The sequence below is a fragment of the Haemaphysalis longicornis genome, unplaced genomic scaffold (assembly GCF_048455015.1).
Source record: "Haemaphysalis longicornis isolate Haplotype H1 unplaced genomic scaffold, Haemaphysalis longicornis Haplotype H1 scaffold_1, whole genome shotgun sequence".
In the NCBI taxonomy this organism is placed as follows: domain Eukaryota; kingdom Metazoa; phylum Arthropoda; class Arachnida; order Ixodida; family Ixodidae; genus Haemaphysalis; species Haemaphysalis longicornis.
Window position 1 is genome coordinate 463555959 of NW_027526203.1, and position 15634 is coordinate 463571592.

Below are 15634 nucleotides of genomic sequence, written 5' to 3' on the forward strand. Positions count from 1 at the left end.
CTGTTAAAAAGGTCTTAATCTGCCACAGCAGCCACTAAGCTCGATCACATCCTGTATAATGCAGGAGCGACTTGCCAAAAGCAGTGTGGCGGTACCAATGACGTGCGGGCTTACTAGGGCTGGAAATCAAATGGGACCAAATTAAGTGACTCGAAGAGGATATTTCGCTACATGTGCCATTCGTAACTAGTGATTAAACTCCTCACCCTGTCACAAGCTGAGCCACGACGACAAAATACAAAGTGACGCAATACGCCTCCTCTTTAGGCACCCTCCGCTGAGCAGCCCAGTGACCGCGCGCAAACCGTGTAGGGAATTTTATTTGTGCTGATGCGTGTAAACAAATTAGGGAAACTTGCACTCACGCGCAAGAATTAAATGGCGAAGCTGTTGTAGGCGACCATTGACGGACACGAAGTTGAGTTTTAGTATCGTTGTGGTGTCGTGGTTGACGTCGGCGGCATGGCATTTCAATGACCTTACGTTGAGCAAAGTCAGCGTGAGATCGTCGTTTTGGTCGACGTGTTGGTACGCCACTCCGCAAGTGCGACTTGTCATCTCAAGGGGATGCTTTGCAGATAGTTAAGTAGCGCTAGAGACAGGGCGAAGAAGAGATACATGCGACGGCGCCACCTCTTCTTCATCCTGTCTCAAGCGCTGCTTGACGATGTATCAACACCAACTAGCGCAGCTGTCCATTTTGCTGATGCTTTGCACGCGAGCCTCCCGAAGCGCGGCCTCTTCCTCGGCCGTGCGAACTATCCGCGGCCGGGCCATGTGGAGTCACCTTATAAGTGGGTACGCTTGGCCTGAAAGTGCGCTCGAGGCACGCGTGCACGAGCGCTCGGCATTTTCTTGGTATTTTAACTGCGGGCACCGTACACAAACGATTTGCTCAGCAGCTTCACTGTTAAAAATGAAACCAGCAACGAATTACTACTACTATAAACGCTACTCCTCGTTTTTGAACAAACAAAGAATTCTTCTATAAGTTCATTCCGCATGAATGGCACATGTCGCTATTCGTGTTTGACCTTCTACGGCGAAAATAAGGTAGTTTAGCAAAGCGCGTGTCTCGTTCGCCAAGGAGAGGATCAAGGGTGAGGGGGCGATGAGTTGTGTGTGGTGGATTCTATAGAGATTGGTGACGGGGACTGGACACTCTTTGTGAACGTGAATTTTGAGGAAACAACCACGCGTGGTCGTGATGACTGGACAACGATCCCGGTCGCGGCACAACGATTACGTCCACATAAAATCCCTTAACAGCTTTACTTCAGCCGACGGAGGGCTCTCTTTCCGACTTGGCCTCTCGGCAAACCTCCGCCTATGACAGCTTCCAAGTCGCTCTTAACAGCAGGGCTGTTCAAGCTTTTGGTTCCGTCGTCCAGCGTTACCAGAAAAGAACACCAAGAAAAAATCCCGAAAGCACGTGAGCATGCGCCTTGTGAGGAGCGCCCGGCGTCGGCCAGCTCGACCTTCGAGAACACTCTGCCCAGCGTTCGTGGCGCGATCTCTCGCACGCTGTTCTCCTCGCCAGTTCACGTGCGTTCGGGCCTGAAGGGGGAGCACAGACGCCGAGTTCGCGCTACAGACGCCGAGCTCGCGAAGCCGATTCCCCCGGGTTCTATCGCGTGCTAACACGGACCACCGTAGGAGAGATGTGAAAGCCTGCGGACGAAACGATCCGGCCTGCCAGTAATGGAGAACTTTCAGCGGAAAGTTCGGAAATCCATGTGAGGTGAAAAAGCCGGGTATCCGACGAAGGGAGCAGTGCTGTTTCTCCAGCCTTGCACCATGCACTAGTGCAAGCTGCGCCAATTGGTTTATTTATTTATAGTCAAAACTCGATTTAGAGAAGTTAAGAAGATCCGAAAATTCGTTATATCGAGAAATTACATAAATCGAGTTAGGCATTTCTTGGTCACTTAATTCGCTATATTAGATTATATACCGTAGCGGCATCCAGCCATGTTATGCGGCGTCGTATTTGCGAAGCGTAAATGCTTCGAAAATTAAATTGCGGGCCGCACGTATGAAAAGAAACCACGGAAATTGTTAGCTGAACAAGAACAGCCCCCGGAGGACAACAAATTTATCTCTCACCAAAGAAGTCGGTGATGCTTGCTTGCGTGCGCTGTGTAAGCAACGGCCGCACTGATTTCTCGTGAGTTTGTAGTGCGTCCAGTGCGTCTTCCGTATCCTCGTGCATTCCGGCAAACATCCGCAGCATATAAAGGGCATTCATCACCTGTCGGGAACTACCCGCAGAACGATGGCGAACGAACCAGACAAAGGACGCCCCGAAAAATCCGACCACCGAAGACCGAATCGGAAGAGCGAATGGACCGAATTGGGCGTGCGAACGAAACTGATGATTATGATTATGATTATGATTATGATGATGAGGATTAGATGCCCTCCCTTTGTATCAGGACGTCGGTTGTCAGCAACCGACTTGCCTGTTTTATTCCATTTACTTGCCCTACTCTTAGCAAACCTAATATATTTGCCTCCCTCCCATCTACCCCCCCCCCCTCTCCTGTTTTAAACTCCCATCGCTCCCTCCCCCCTTTTTTCCTCCCCCGCGCTGCTAGGGACCCCCCCCCCCCCCCTCAGGCGAGTGCCCTAACAGCAGCAAGAGCGCTCGTGAAATAAACATTTATTCCTCCTCCTCCTCCTCCTCCTCCTCCTCCTCCCCGCTGCTCTAAATTCTCACCCGCATGATTACTCCCCCTACGTACCCATTTGCTCCCTGCTTTTCTTCTACCGCCATTCCAGCCGCCTCTTCGTCACCTCTATGATGATGATGCTGATAATGAGTGGCCCTTCCTCTGAATCGGGACGTCAATTGTCAGCAACCGACTTTCTTTTTTTAAAGCAAAGCTTTCCATTTCTACCAGCCAACGGTTTCGTCACGTGCGCCGCAAGAGACTCCCAATCAGGCTAAATAAAACTACTGGCACCGCCAGGGACCGAAGCTGGGCCCGAAGAGAAGCGGAGCGAGAGCCCGTCGTCTTGCCGACTAAGCTACGCCCCCACGTGGAGACGGGGAGACAAACGGTGGTTTGGATTGAGCGGATGGGGAGGGGGAGGGCGCTTTTTGGAGGTGACACATGCAACAAGAGTGACGGGGAGGCAGTGAGAGAGACGACGCAGGTGCCACCCTCCTCCTCACCCTTCGAAGACGCTGCTCTCCGTTTTCTTTCTGCCGACGCACGGCCGGGCTACAGCGGCGGCGTCTGCCGCTCTAGCCCGCTGTGGCCGACGCTGATGCGTTCGAGACGCCACCTCCGCGAATCCCAGGTAACGGCTAAAGCGGAACCCCTCGGGCGACGCCTTCAGTTGATTGCAGACTGCTATGGGTAGACCACGCAAAGTGAAAACTGCAGAAGAAGAGCGGGAATACAAAGATCGATGAAAAGAACAGTACCGTCTCACTCGAGAGCACCGTAAGCAGGATCCGACATATGCTGCTAGAGCCACGTGTGTGAATTCAAGTGGTGTCGCATGACCAATTGTTGTGGGTCTCGTTTAGAGCTTGCCTTCCAACCACCTTCACAGCGTGGATTGGAGCCAATCTTTGTTTTTTTACCACTGGCGTCTCAAAATAACAGCTTCCGTTTTGCGCCCCGCAGTTTCGTATAAGCGGGACAAAGGTAACGGGACGCAGTGGTACACTTCGGGCTTCGTCTTGCGTCGGGTGCTTTCCGCACTAGCCCAGTCCGAAGTCTGTATGTTGAATGTAACATGTGGTGTCTTGAGGACCAACGAACGTACATGGACTTGCTCTACGCTTTTAAAATTTCACCGGTGAAGAACCATCCTTTAAAACCAGTCCTTAATGATACATCTACATCCCTGTCGTTTGTAAATCGCCCGTCCGTTGCTCGGCCCTTCTCACTTAGAGTGAGAGAGCGAGCTTCACACCTCACCGTTTCCTTTTTAGACGTGTATACACATAATCTTTTGTAGCGTAAGCTACACTGGCCGAGGTTGACCAGTTTCGCGTAGAACCTGAAGGGCCGTGCTGCGCAAGCGCGAGGAGCGTTGGATTGGATTGGATTGGATTGGCCCTATACACCAGCCATATTTGTTGGATTTTACCTTGCTTCCCTTTTGTTTTTACTGACACAATTTAGCATTTACACTTACAAATTTATCATTAAATAACTTTGTCCTTGGCGCTCTTTGCCCTATCTGGCCTTGCGCCATTAAACACAAACCATCGTCATCCCCGTTTTTAAACGACACTGGGTCTTCAACGGACACAATGTGGTGAGGAAGGTGGCTCCATTCTTCCGACGCCTTCGGAAGAAATGAATTTTAGAATGCCCGAGAAACGCGTCGAATGACACGGCGATATTTTTAAACAACTTTGAGCCGTGAATCAATAGGAAGAAACTACAGCGCGTTTCATAACGTGCCGAAATGAACCTAGCTAGGAACGAACAACGCGGAATGTTTGCAATAACAATATTCAAACAGCCCCTTCCGATGTTCTCATGGCCTTGTCCTCTTCGGGAAATGCAAGAACACTGCTTAATGCAACCAAAACAATCTTTTTATTGCGGACGGGGGCGAGGGTCAGGAAACGGGGACGATATCACTCGTGTTTTCTGGCAGCTATTGCCGCTGGAAACCGGCAGCCGCAAGATTTCCATCTCCTGAGGCGCAAGTCAGGATAGCAGCTTTATTGCTTTATGGCGACGGTCTGCCGCATTCCCAGTACTTTCGCGGCTAGCGCCGATTCCGCGAGCACAAAAAACAATTGCAGTTACATGTGTTGTATTTCTTGAGATATACAAAGTTACATTTCTATAGCATATGCCGTGGCCCCCAACTGAGCAATCTCAATGTCATCTTGCGACAGCTGTAATGTAGAGGATACCGTTACATGGATATTTTTAGTTTAAACATTTTGGGAAAAAAAATCGACCATTATTCGGGGCAATACACAAAAGACAAAATAGCATATGGATAATGGGAATATTTTTGTCAAAAGTACTTTAATGTCAAACTTTAGCTAAAAATGACTAGTTCGATAAATTAGCAAGCTTAACAAATCCAACGTAATAAAAAAATGAAATGGCGTTAGGGAAATGGTAAGTCGAGTTTCCGGGTTAGCTACAGCCTAATCTTATTAATTCGAACTCGCTTAATACCAACTTCCGGTTTACTCGAACTGTCGCTGCGGTCCCGGAAAAGTTTTGTGTATTGAAATAGCTTTGATTAATTCAAAATTCTTTTAATTCGAACAACTTTTCTGGCCCTTTCGGGTCCATTCGAGTTCGGATTCACGAGATTCGACATATGTGCATGGTACGAGTTCGCATTTCTTAACGTAACTGGGGAAGTATATATATGTCGACTTGTGAATTGTCGTCGTTTCAGATGGACATTGAGTACGTGGTCTATGTTTCAAGGTAACGAAGTGATCATGATGTGGACGTCGACAGGGACATTTTCACCCAGACCCTTAATTTTTGTACTGGCCTCCGCCATGCATTAATCCTTGTATCTACTTTTAAGGAACCTAACTAAGTTCAGTCTTTGCAGATCCGATGGCTTCGACGGGGCCCGAGGAGAAGTTGATGATGATGGTTGGTGTTTAATGGCGCAAGGGCAACAAGGGCAAAGAGCGCCAGCGAAGTTATTTAATGGTTGAAGAGAAGTGATAACCACAAAAAGGCAGGTATAAAAGCGTCTAAACCGGATGCTGCTTGAAGTAGAAAGGTATGGTTAGGTATATTGTATAGTTGCGTGCTGACGTGAGGCTATCGGAACGTCGTGAGCAGGACCCCGCGTCGTGCGGTCCGCGCTGCGGGCGTCCACTAGATTTCCTCTCATGTATACGCGGATCACACCATGGCCTCCTGTTTGAATTCATTCGCGAATCTTGTGCGTATATGCCTATGGAGTTCTGTTTATGCCGTGTAGCATAAAAAAGAGTCATTTACCTCACGAAAGTGGCTTGTACGTGGTTGAACATTTCCTAGAAGTCGTTTGAAATACGTCATCTGCTTCAAGCAAACCACAGACTGATTACCGTTGCCGTTTTGCTTCAACTACTTCAGCCTTTATTATCAAGCAACACAGAAGTGAATACAAGGTGCCATTACTGATTTACGTTAGAAAATGAGAACTGAATTCAGCGCTGCAAGTAGCAAAAAAAATTCCGTTAAAACATTTTGAGTCGACTACATGACATGTCAGATCTGTGAATGGACACAAAACTGGTTTGCGGCCGGACGCAGGTGCCAACACTTAAAACAATATGTTTTTTGGAGGGAGAAGGGGGGAGTAATGGGCGCGCCTTAGTGGAGGGCCAGAAACAGCTGGCAACTTTTCAAAGCCGTATTTCGCATATACCAGCGCGGCATGCTGTAATAATGTTCACTAGTACGGATTCTTGGGCAAGTTGGTGTGGCGATCTTGATGAATTCATAGCGCAAAAAAGGACGAGGACATAGAGAGAACACACAACACAGCGCTAACTTCCAACTAATTTTATTTCACACAAACGTACAAATATGTATCCCCAGCCTACCCGCAATCACTTCCCATCGTCACCGCCAATGCTGACGTGTTGCAGCCATGCGCAGAAACGTTGCCTCCTTATCCGACAAATTCAGTGACGGCACACTCACACAGGACAACCCCGCTTTACTAATCAAATCTGCCTCTACTATTTCTCTTACTTTTTGTTCCTTGTGTCTCGACCGTATCACGCATTGCTCAAACTTTGGCACGCAGCCGCAGTCGTGGCAGTGAACAGACAAATGGCCAAAACAGACAAATGACGTGTTGCATGGCTGCAACACGTCAGCATTGGCGGTGACGATGGGAAGTGATTGCGGGTAGGCTGGGGATACATATTTGTACGTTTGTGTGAAATAAAATTAGTTGGAAGTTAGCGCTGTGTTGTGTGTTCTCTCTATGTCCTCGTCCTTTTTTGCGCTATGAATGTAATAATGTGTCACTTTATGTCTAAGGGAAAATGTCAACAACAAATGTTACGTCCTGACCAGTGCTGCGGAATGGGCGGCCCGAATTCTATACCAGGGAATTAAAGCTTTCGGCAATTCCATTACTTACAATTCAGGGGAATGCCAATATTTTGCCCAATCCAACTCCTAGAATGGCCGGAAAGTTATTCCTCAGCGTAAAAGTTAATTTTTGGTGGCTGCATCGAGAGTTACCTTCGAACGCGGTACAACGCTGACTTTATCAGACACGTTGAGAAGTGCATATATATATATATATATATATATATATATATATTAGGGTGTCGAACCAGAACTGAACCCCGGAACTGAACCCGAACCGGAACTGAACCGCGCAAAAAAAAAAAAAAAAAACTAACGGTTACCGGTTCATGCCGAAACGGTTCGACCCTCCGTTGTTGATATTGCAGTCAATGCAATTCAGTCCTTTTTTCTTTCACATATCATCAACTTCGTACCCGCTCGCGCACGTTCCCCTTCAGACAATTGAACACTATCACGCTCTTTGTAACAACGCGGGAATTGAACGACCACCAATGTAACAATGGTCTGTTGCTGCTGGGCTGTTGTCAAGGGCTATTGTAGTGGATGAACCCAAAAGTTGCTGAGGATGAGGTCGATGCACGTTTCCCGGATGGTTGTAGGCTGCTTGTAATCACGGCCCGCCGAGACTCGCCGACGTACGCCGCCGCCGCCGACGAGGAAACGTCGAAGGCGCGTGAAGCGTGCTCGTCTCGTGCCGGCCGAGGAAGACACCGGCAACACTGTCGCTCCAGGAGCCCTTAACCCTTTAAACGCCGGACTATGAAGCAGCGTGCAAAAAACTGAAATTGGTGTTGATAATTTGCATTTGGCTTATAAATTTCCTGTGATCAAAAATACAGCCACATTCACAATGACTAAGCAGGTTTCTGGAAATGTTCCATTTTTGGAACATTTTTAATGCACAAAAGGCAAAAGTTCTCTGGTAGAAATTTTATTGGTTTCAAAGTGGAATTGCTTGCTCTTAGTAACCGAAGACAGTTATGTATCTTCCTGAAATGACTCCGAAGAGGATAAAGAGTGAAAACAATTACCTAGAAAAATCACCGGGCCCTCGCTGTAGGTCAGTCAGCATTTCACACGCCGTGGTAGGATTGGAAGCACTTGTTGTGCAGTTGTTTATGGCACTCTGGCAGTGGTTAGTTTTTCTATGCTGCGCAAACCGCCCCTGCGTTGCTGGTACGAGGTACCTGGTACCTCTGCACCATTTTGTAGTGCGTACATTGCAGTCATGTCAGCCAGTAAAGCAAGGTACTCCTGAGAAATTATTTTGCTGAACAACTCAAATCGGCTGATGTTCGCATTCTCATGAAATGTCGCTAGAAAAAGCTGAAGGCTTAGGCCAACCACTGGTGTATCGAACGTCACGTGGTCGCTCCAGTCGGCTCCAAGCGACGGCTGTGGGGGTTTTGTTTTCCCGGTCATGGCTGAAGACTTGCGACGTTTTTCTACAGTCAGTTGCCTTCACGCTGGCTTTTTCCGTCGTGGCTCAGGACTCAAACATTCAGTAAGCGACACGTCTTCATCGCTGCTCTCCATAACGTGTGCGCACCTGCAAATTTGCTCGGGAACAACTTCAGACATTTGTTTCGTGCAGGTGCTCGTCGTCAGTAATGTTGCCATCTTCATCAGGCGGCAATTGGCATATAGATGCACCTTCGCGCTCCTCGTCGGAAAGGCTGAACAAAACGTTAATTGTAGCCTCCAAAGGAAGGAAGCGTTGTGCCATAACCTATAAACGGAAATTTTGTTGTGCAGAACGGTGGTAGTACAAAAGAACAATAGTTATAAAGTCGTTCCCCACTTACATTCACGAGGACTGAGGCGGATATTTGCTGCAATTTAATTGCGGCCCTTCAACGTGCCGGCGTCTCAAAATGATACCAAGGAAAGGCGGAAAAGATAGAATTCAAGCTTCTGCAAGTGTTAACTAGAGGGCGCCACCAACACGCGAAAACAAGAAGAAAAAGTGACGCGAAGTGCGGCGGTAGGTCTCCGTGTTTCTGGCTCTATGCAACGCCAATGCTCCAAAAAAGGACATTCGCACAAAACTCTCACGCCAGAAAGCTAGAGTGTGTTTATATTTTTTTATATTACTCGCAGAGTAATTCCTAACTATCTGCCAATATTTTGGTTCTGTTTTGCAGGTTTCAACGTTATATTTTCCCGCAAAAGTTCGCAACAATCATAAGGTGGTGAAGAAGCACAAAATATGCCTTTTTTGTAAACATTTATTCAAATCTTTTTTATAGGCTATTAACAAAAATTAAAATTGTGAAGTTTTCCACAAACACCAGTAAGTGCGCGAAAACAAAAAATATGGAAATTTGGTATATTTGGCAGGAAATACAAAATCAGGTTTTGTGGGTTCGAATTTTGGAACATTGGCAAGTAAAAGGTTAAAGGGGAAGCGTGCTCGTCTCGTGCCGGCCCAGGAAGACACCGGCAAGACTGCCGCTCCAGGAGCCATTAAAGGGTAAGACACCACCGGGCGTTCAGCAAGCCGAGCAAGCGCAGTGGGGGTGTGGACGGCGCAACAACAACAAGGGAGGGACATAGCCCGGACCATGAGATGCTTCGCATCTAAAAAGCATCAAAACATGGATATTGCTCTATGCTTTTCTTTGCGTTGCCTTTCACAACCAGACGTGTCATCAGTGCGAAGGAAGTGAGTTCCGTGGTCTGTTTTTGAGGAGAGTACAGTGGACAAGTTCCGTTTTTTACAGGTACAAATAACAACATATATGTCAGAGAAAACTGTTAAGGTGCGCACTTAATCCCTTGGCAAGAAACCGCATCTCTTGACCTTGTCTTGGAAGCAGAAACAGTAATAAAGCATATGACACGTGCAGAAAGGCAGGCCGGTACTACACACTGCCCCATTCGCCCAGCGATCATCTTTTCTGCTTGTTCTGCAGTTTTGTCTCGTTCAGATCTGCTTTTTTTCGAAGGTGCACTTGTACTGACTGCCCAACTCGCTACATTTCTTCTACTGCTACTCGTTCCGGAGGGGAGTACTGCTGTGGACGAATTAAAGAGCATATACCTAAAAAAGTCCCATCTCATGATCCGCGCGTCAAATTTCCCTTTCATTTTGTAACAGCATAATCTACTATAAGATTCCGCAATGTAGCACGCGGAACGATGGCCGGGGGTCAGGCGGTACGATGACATACTGATTGTAATGCACACATCCGGTATAGCTATCGCAAAAGGAATTGCAGTGGTCGGAGCAATAATGCAGTGGCTGAGCGTTAACTAAAGCTTACTTTTAACAAAGGTGGGGCTAACACATTCGATAAGGTGACAGCTAACAAATTATTCAGGGTGACCAAGTAATCTAATTCACTGGTAGTATTTATGTGCCTGTTGTAGGATTTTTCTGTTTTGTTACAAATATAAAAAAATGTGCGCCATTGGTATTAAGTGCTGGTATTTGAACGCGCCAGTGCGCACGCCTAAATTTAAGGCTTCAAGGTTAGCGTGACGGGCGATTCCATAACGACGATTGCGATTTCAACAAAAAAGGAAAGGGCAGAAAATATATCCCACCGTCATATCTCTTGCCGGTGGCTTTATGAATAGTCGCTAGGACGACATAAAGTCCGGGTGAGAAAGTAGGTGGTAAATCGTCACCACTTCATCTGTTTTTATAATATCTCGATTGTCTAAAGTTTGCTTTGCAATTGCGCCACTGCCATTGGGAAACAGCAGCATTTTGAATTTGTGTTTGTATTTTGATTTGAAAGTCGTTCTAAACTGCTAAATGTTCTTTTTCTATTTTCAATGATAATTCAACTCGTCGAACCGGTTCGCGAACCGGTTCGGTACGTGATTTTGTCGAACCGGAACTGAACCGGATCGAAATGATTTCGCCTGAACTAGAACCGTAACCGAACCGGTATTTTTTTCGATTCGAGACACTGATATATATAGATATTATATATATATATATAATAATCGGGGAACCCATGCATTCTCTTGTGGTGTGAGAATGCGTAAGCATCTGCTCTTTGAGTTATGTGTCACTGAGTTTTGTCGCTAACTTTAGTTAGCGACAGAATTTATTATTTTCTTCTATCTGTGGTGTTACCAAGCACTTTTGACAATCGCTATTGTTAGGCCCATGTTAAGGCTTAACGTCGACAACCCCATCGTTCACCTTATCCACGTACCAAGCAACGTAAAACTCATTATATACGTCGAGCTGGGGGTACCGATCGAAGACGTAAGACCTCAAAGGGTACACGTTAGGATTAACGTCGGGCCATGGCATACCCGCGTCCACCCCTCCTTCGCCTGCCGTCTGGCCGGTTACATTTCGACATTTTCCCGCCTTTTCCTTCGCCACCGGCAACACCTTGCCCAATACCGATTTATAATACGTAATCACCCTTTTCTGTCCAGCCAAATCTCGCGTACCAGCCAATAGGTACATCAGGCCGACGCATGCTCGCTTTCGCAGCCAGCAGATACGTCAGGCCAGCGGATTGTCCGCAGGCCAACACATGTACACCCGCTTTCCGAGCCAATGCACACCCGCGATCGCAGCTATTTGAGATTTTGTTCCCACGTTTCTGGCGTCACGCATATACGGGGGCAACGCGTTTTTAAGTGCGAATGCACTTTATAAGCGACCCTGAATTCCGTTGACCGCCGTCCGTCCACATAGCAACAGCTGCGGGTGCGCGCGCTCCTCGTCTTCCTTGGCAACGGGGGGAGATGGCACATACCCACGTGGGAGATTGGCCAGGAATATCCTCGTCTTCCTTGGCAACGGGGGGAGATGGGCGCGCGCTGCCTGGCCGCTGACATGGCACATACCCACGTGGGGGATTGGCCAGGAATCGGGCGTGAGAAGGGCTAATGCGCCCGCTTAAAGGAGTACTGACACGAAATTTCAAAGCTGAGATCCGCTCTAGCAATCAAGTACAACGACAACACAAATAGGTGTCTGTGCATGGCACATACCCACGTGGGGGATTGGCCAGGAATCGGGCGTGAGAAGGGCTAATGCACCCGCTTAAAGGAGTACTGACACGAAATTTCAAAGCTGAGATCCGCTCTAGCAATCAAGTACAACGACAACACAAATAGGTGTCTGTGAATAAATGCATCTTTATTTCTTTGTAGTTGTGTGTGTGTGTGTGTGATCTCTCTTTCGCGAACATTACCGAACCGCGCAAATTCAACTCCTGCATTCGCACTTTCACATTCTTCCCCTCGGGGAAATGCGGGGAATTTTTTTGATACCTGAACATGTAATGCTTGAGCGAGGCTCACCCCTAAAAAGGCTCCCATGCGTGCCACCCTTCCCACTACACCGCCCGCCAATATTCTGTGCCCCACAACTGATAGGGCGTGTTCTGTGTGCGAAGTAAAATTTGGTAGCGCTAAATTAAAAGCGAAATCCTAAACTGCAGTATAGCAGCATGAAGGGGTGAAAAATACCATCCCGGCACAGTTGTGTCAACGTTGTGAAATAATGGAACCGCACTGTGATTTGAGAAGGTGACCGCGCCATAATTGCTCCCAACCCGCTGAATCGTTGTACTTTATTTTGGCACGTTACGTTTTGTTGTATCTGAAGCTGCCGACTGGCATTTAAAACAAATTGCTGAAATCTGGAAAAATTGCTGGAAAAACGTTGGAATCGCCATGGCGGGGAAGAGTACCCGCGGAATACAATGGTAGTCGCGAGAGCAGTTGCTTTGGCGCACATTACGTGACGTGCCGAAACATTTTATCTCTTTAGAAATTCTCTCTTGGTGGATTCACTGGGAATCACCACTTTCATCTACGAGTTCGCAGCATTGGCCACTTGTGTTGCAGTGGTGCTGGTTAAAGCGCCGGATTGGCTGTAGGTCGGAGCTAAATCTTCAGCCCATCCGATGTTCCCATCCCATTCCGGGTAAAGGGCGCTTAATTCATTTCCCATTCAATTTGATCAAGCGTTGTCGGCATTCCAGTCTCATTCCATCCCGGAGTCGTGAGAAAGTGGAATGAATTAGGAGTCATTCCGATTCCGGAGTAGTAACTCTGCAACACTGGTCCTGACCATAAACATCCAATTGAGCGCAGCGAAATGTCGCATTAAAGTCAGCTCGGCTCTTCATATTTTCCCGGCTATAAGCATGGGAGGCTAGGGTGGCATGCGACAGCACCATATTCTGCTCAATATAGAAGACAGTCAAAATACAAATCGATTTAAGAGTTGTCTCCAACAACAGCGCCGGGCAAGGGAGGGCTGGTGAAGTTGCCCATCAGCTTTGATGACCTGCGGAAGGAGCGCCCTCCCAGGTGTGCCACCGCTACGTTCCTGTCATTTGCGAGGGCATCCTTCCCGCGGGCGAACGGCACTACGATAGACGCGGCCACCGACTCATATTCACCTAGTTGTAGTATCCACGCACGCAGCAACACTACATTTTGAGCCCGTGAACTGAACGGGACCGAGAGCCACATCAGAACATGGGAATGCTAGAAAACCGTCCACTTGACTCCTTTCATCTAATGGAGTTTCTTCTGTCTGTCTATTCACAGTCTTACAGAGCCACGTTACCCTTTGGCAGGTGCGTTAACCGCATGTCCAGCGCTTCCTACTGACCGCTGCGACCTGAAAAATGGAACCCGTGCGTGTAATGCGCTTGATGCCTTACACTTAAAATCAAGAAGAAAACAGATTTTGTTGTGTCGGACCTGGCACCCGGGGTCCAGGCTCCTGTTTTTACCAACTGTGCAAAACACACACACGCACACGCACATGCACACGCACACGCGCACGCGCACGCGCACGCACACGCACACGCACACGCACACGCACACGCACACGCACACGCACGCACACACGCGCACGCACACACACACCCACCCACACACACACAAACCCACACGCACACGCGTGCACACGCACGCACGCGCCCGCACGCCCGCACGCACGCGCCCGCAAGCCCGTGTGCGTGCGCACGCGTGCGCACGCACACACATGCACACACACGCACACACGCACGCACGCACGCGCACATATACATGCAGGTACACACACGCAGAGTGAGTCAGAGGTCTGCCTGTCGGAGTGTAGTCACACGTCTCCACTGCTATCTGTGGCATCGGTTCGTCGGTGACGACTTCTGATGCCAAAAAACGAATTTTCGTCTTTGGTCTTTTGAAGACAAGCTCGCAATTTCAAATGCCGTCTCTTCCGGCGAGAAAGAAGAACGTCGCCGCTCGGTACAGTGTCCCAGCTAGCACCCTCTCAACAATTTCGAGTGCGGCGAAGAGCATGAAGTTCGCGAAAAGGCGCCCTTTCGGCATACGATTGGTCCAGGAAGCAGGTTAAGGTACCGAAAATTGGCAAAAGGCAAGGCTTAAGTTACCTTTGTGAGTACGGGGGTAAGTGAACTTGCTTCTTAGGAGTACCGTGTACTCACCAAGTTTGTGGGAAAGCATCAGGCGCAAATCACGCAGTTTTTCATGGTGAAACAAATCCTTGAAGCATGAGTTCACTGTCACTGATGTCTATAGCATTTTGGTTTTGTTTCTGCTTCATTCACGCGAGCCTTAACTCTAAAGCTGCATGCAACGAAAAAGTGCGAATTTTTTTTCGACTTCGTTACATTCAGGTTTAACTGCATTTATTTATTTATTTATTTATTTATTTATTTATTTATTTATTTATTTATTTATTTATTTATTTATTTATTTATTTATTTATTTATTTATTTATTTATTTATTTATTTATTTATTTATTTATTTATTTATTTATTACTGCCAGCCGACTTTTGACAACCGCAAAAGAAGTCACTACAGAGGCGTGTGTACACTGATATAATTCGTGCAAGTATACAGTGTGATACCGACCTCATATGCGAGTGATTCCACACAATGTCAGCACGGAAAAAGAATAGATTAAATTTGATGCAACGATAAAAATGGAACCAAAACTGGTGCCAACGCAGGAACAACCGAACAACCAAAGGTATAAGCCGCTTGTAGCCGCTTCCTGAGTTGTCTGTGAGGTTTTAATCTGTCTTCATTTCTTGAAGCCTTTCACATATGGGTTCTGACACGAGAATACACGATGGACTGTCTATTACCGCTTCCGCACGGAATATTTCTCTCCAGTTTCTGTGTTTACCATTGCAAGCCGTTTTTCCTCACGACAAAACAGCACAGGAGTGTCAATGTAATCTCTGTATCCATCCAAATCCCCCGTGTGGCGTTCATATCTCCTACTAAGGAAATTTCACCCGTGTCTTTAAACTAGCGTACGTATGTTCTCAAACAGCTTGCCATTTTTTTCAAACTTTCCTACCTACATTGGCTGCTAGTTCACAGATGAGCAACTCAGTCTCAGAAATTTTTCTTGCTACTCTTGCTTCCAGACATTTGCGTTTCTTGCAGCTTTCGTGTACTAACTCCGTTTGTTCGTTGTTTAATCAGCATGCCAACTTCTCGCCCCGTTCTCATTTCCGCTGTTCCGATGCACCCTTCCGACGTAGTTGTCTATGACAGGCGGTGCCTGCAGGTCTCGGAGATGAGTTTCGGCTAGAACGTACGTGTTTATTTTTCCGATTTAAGTTGT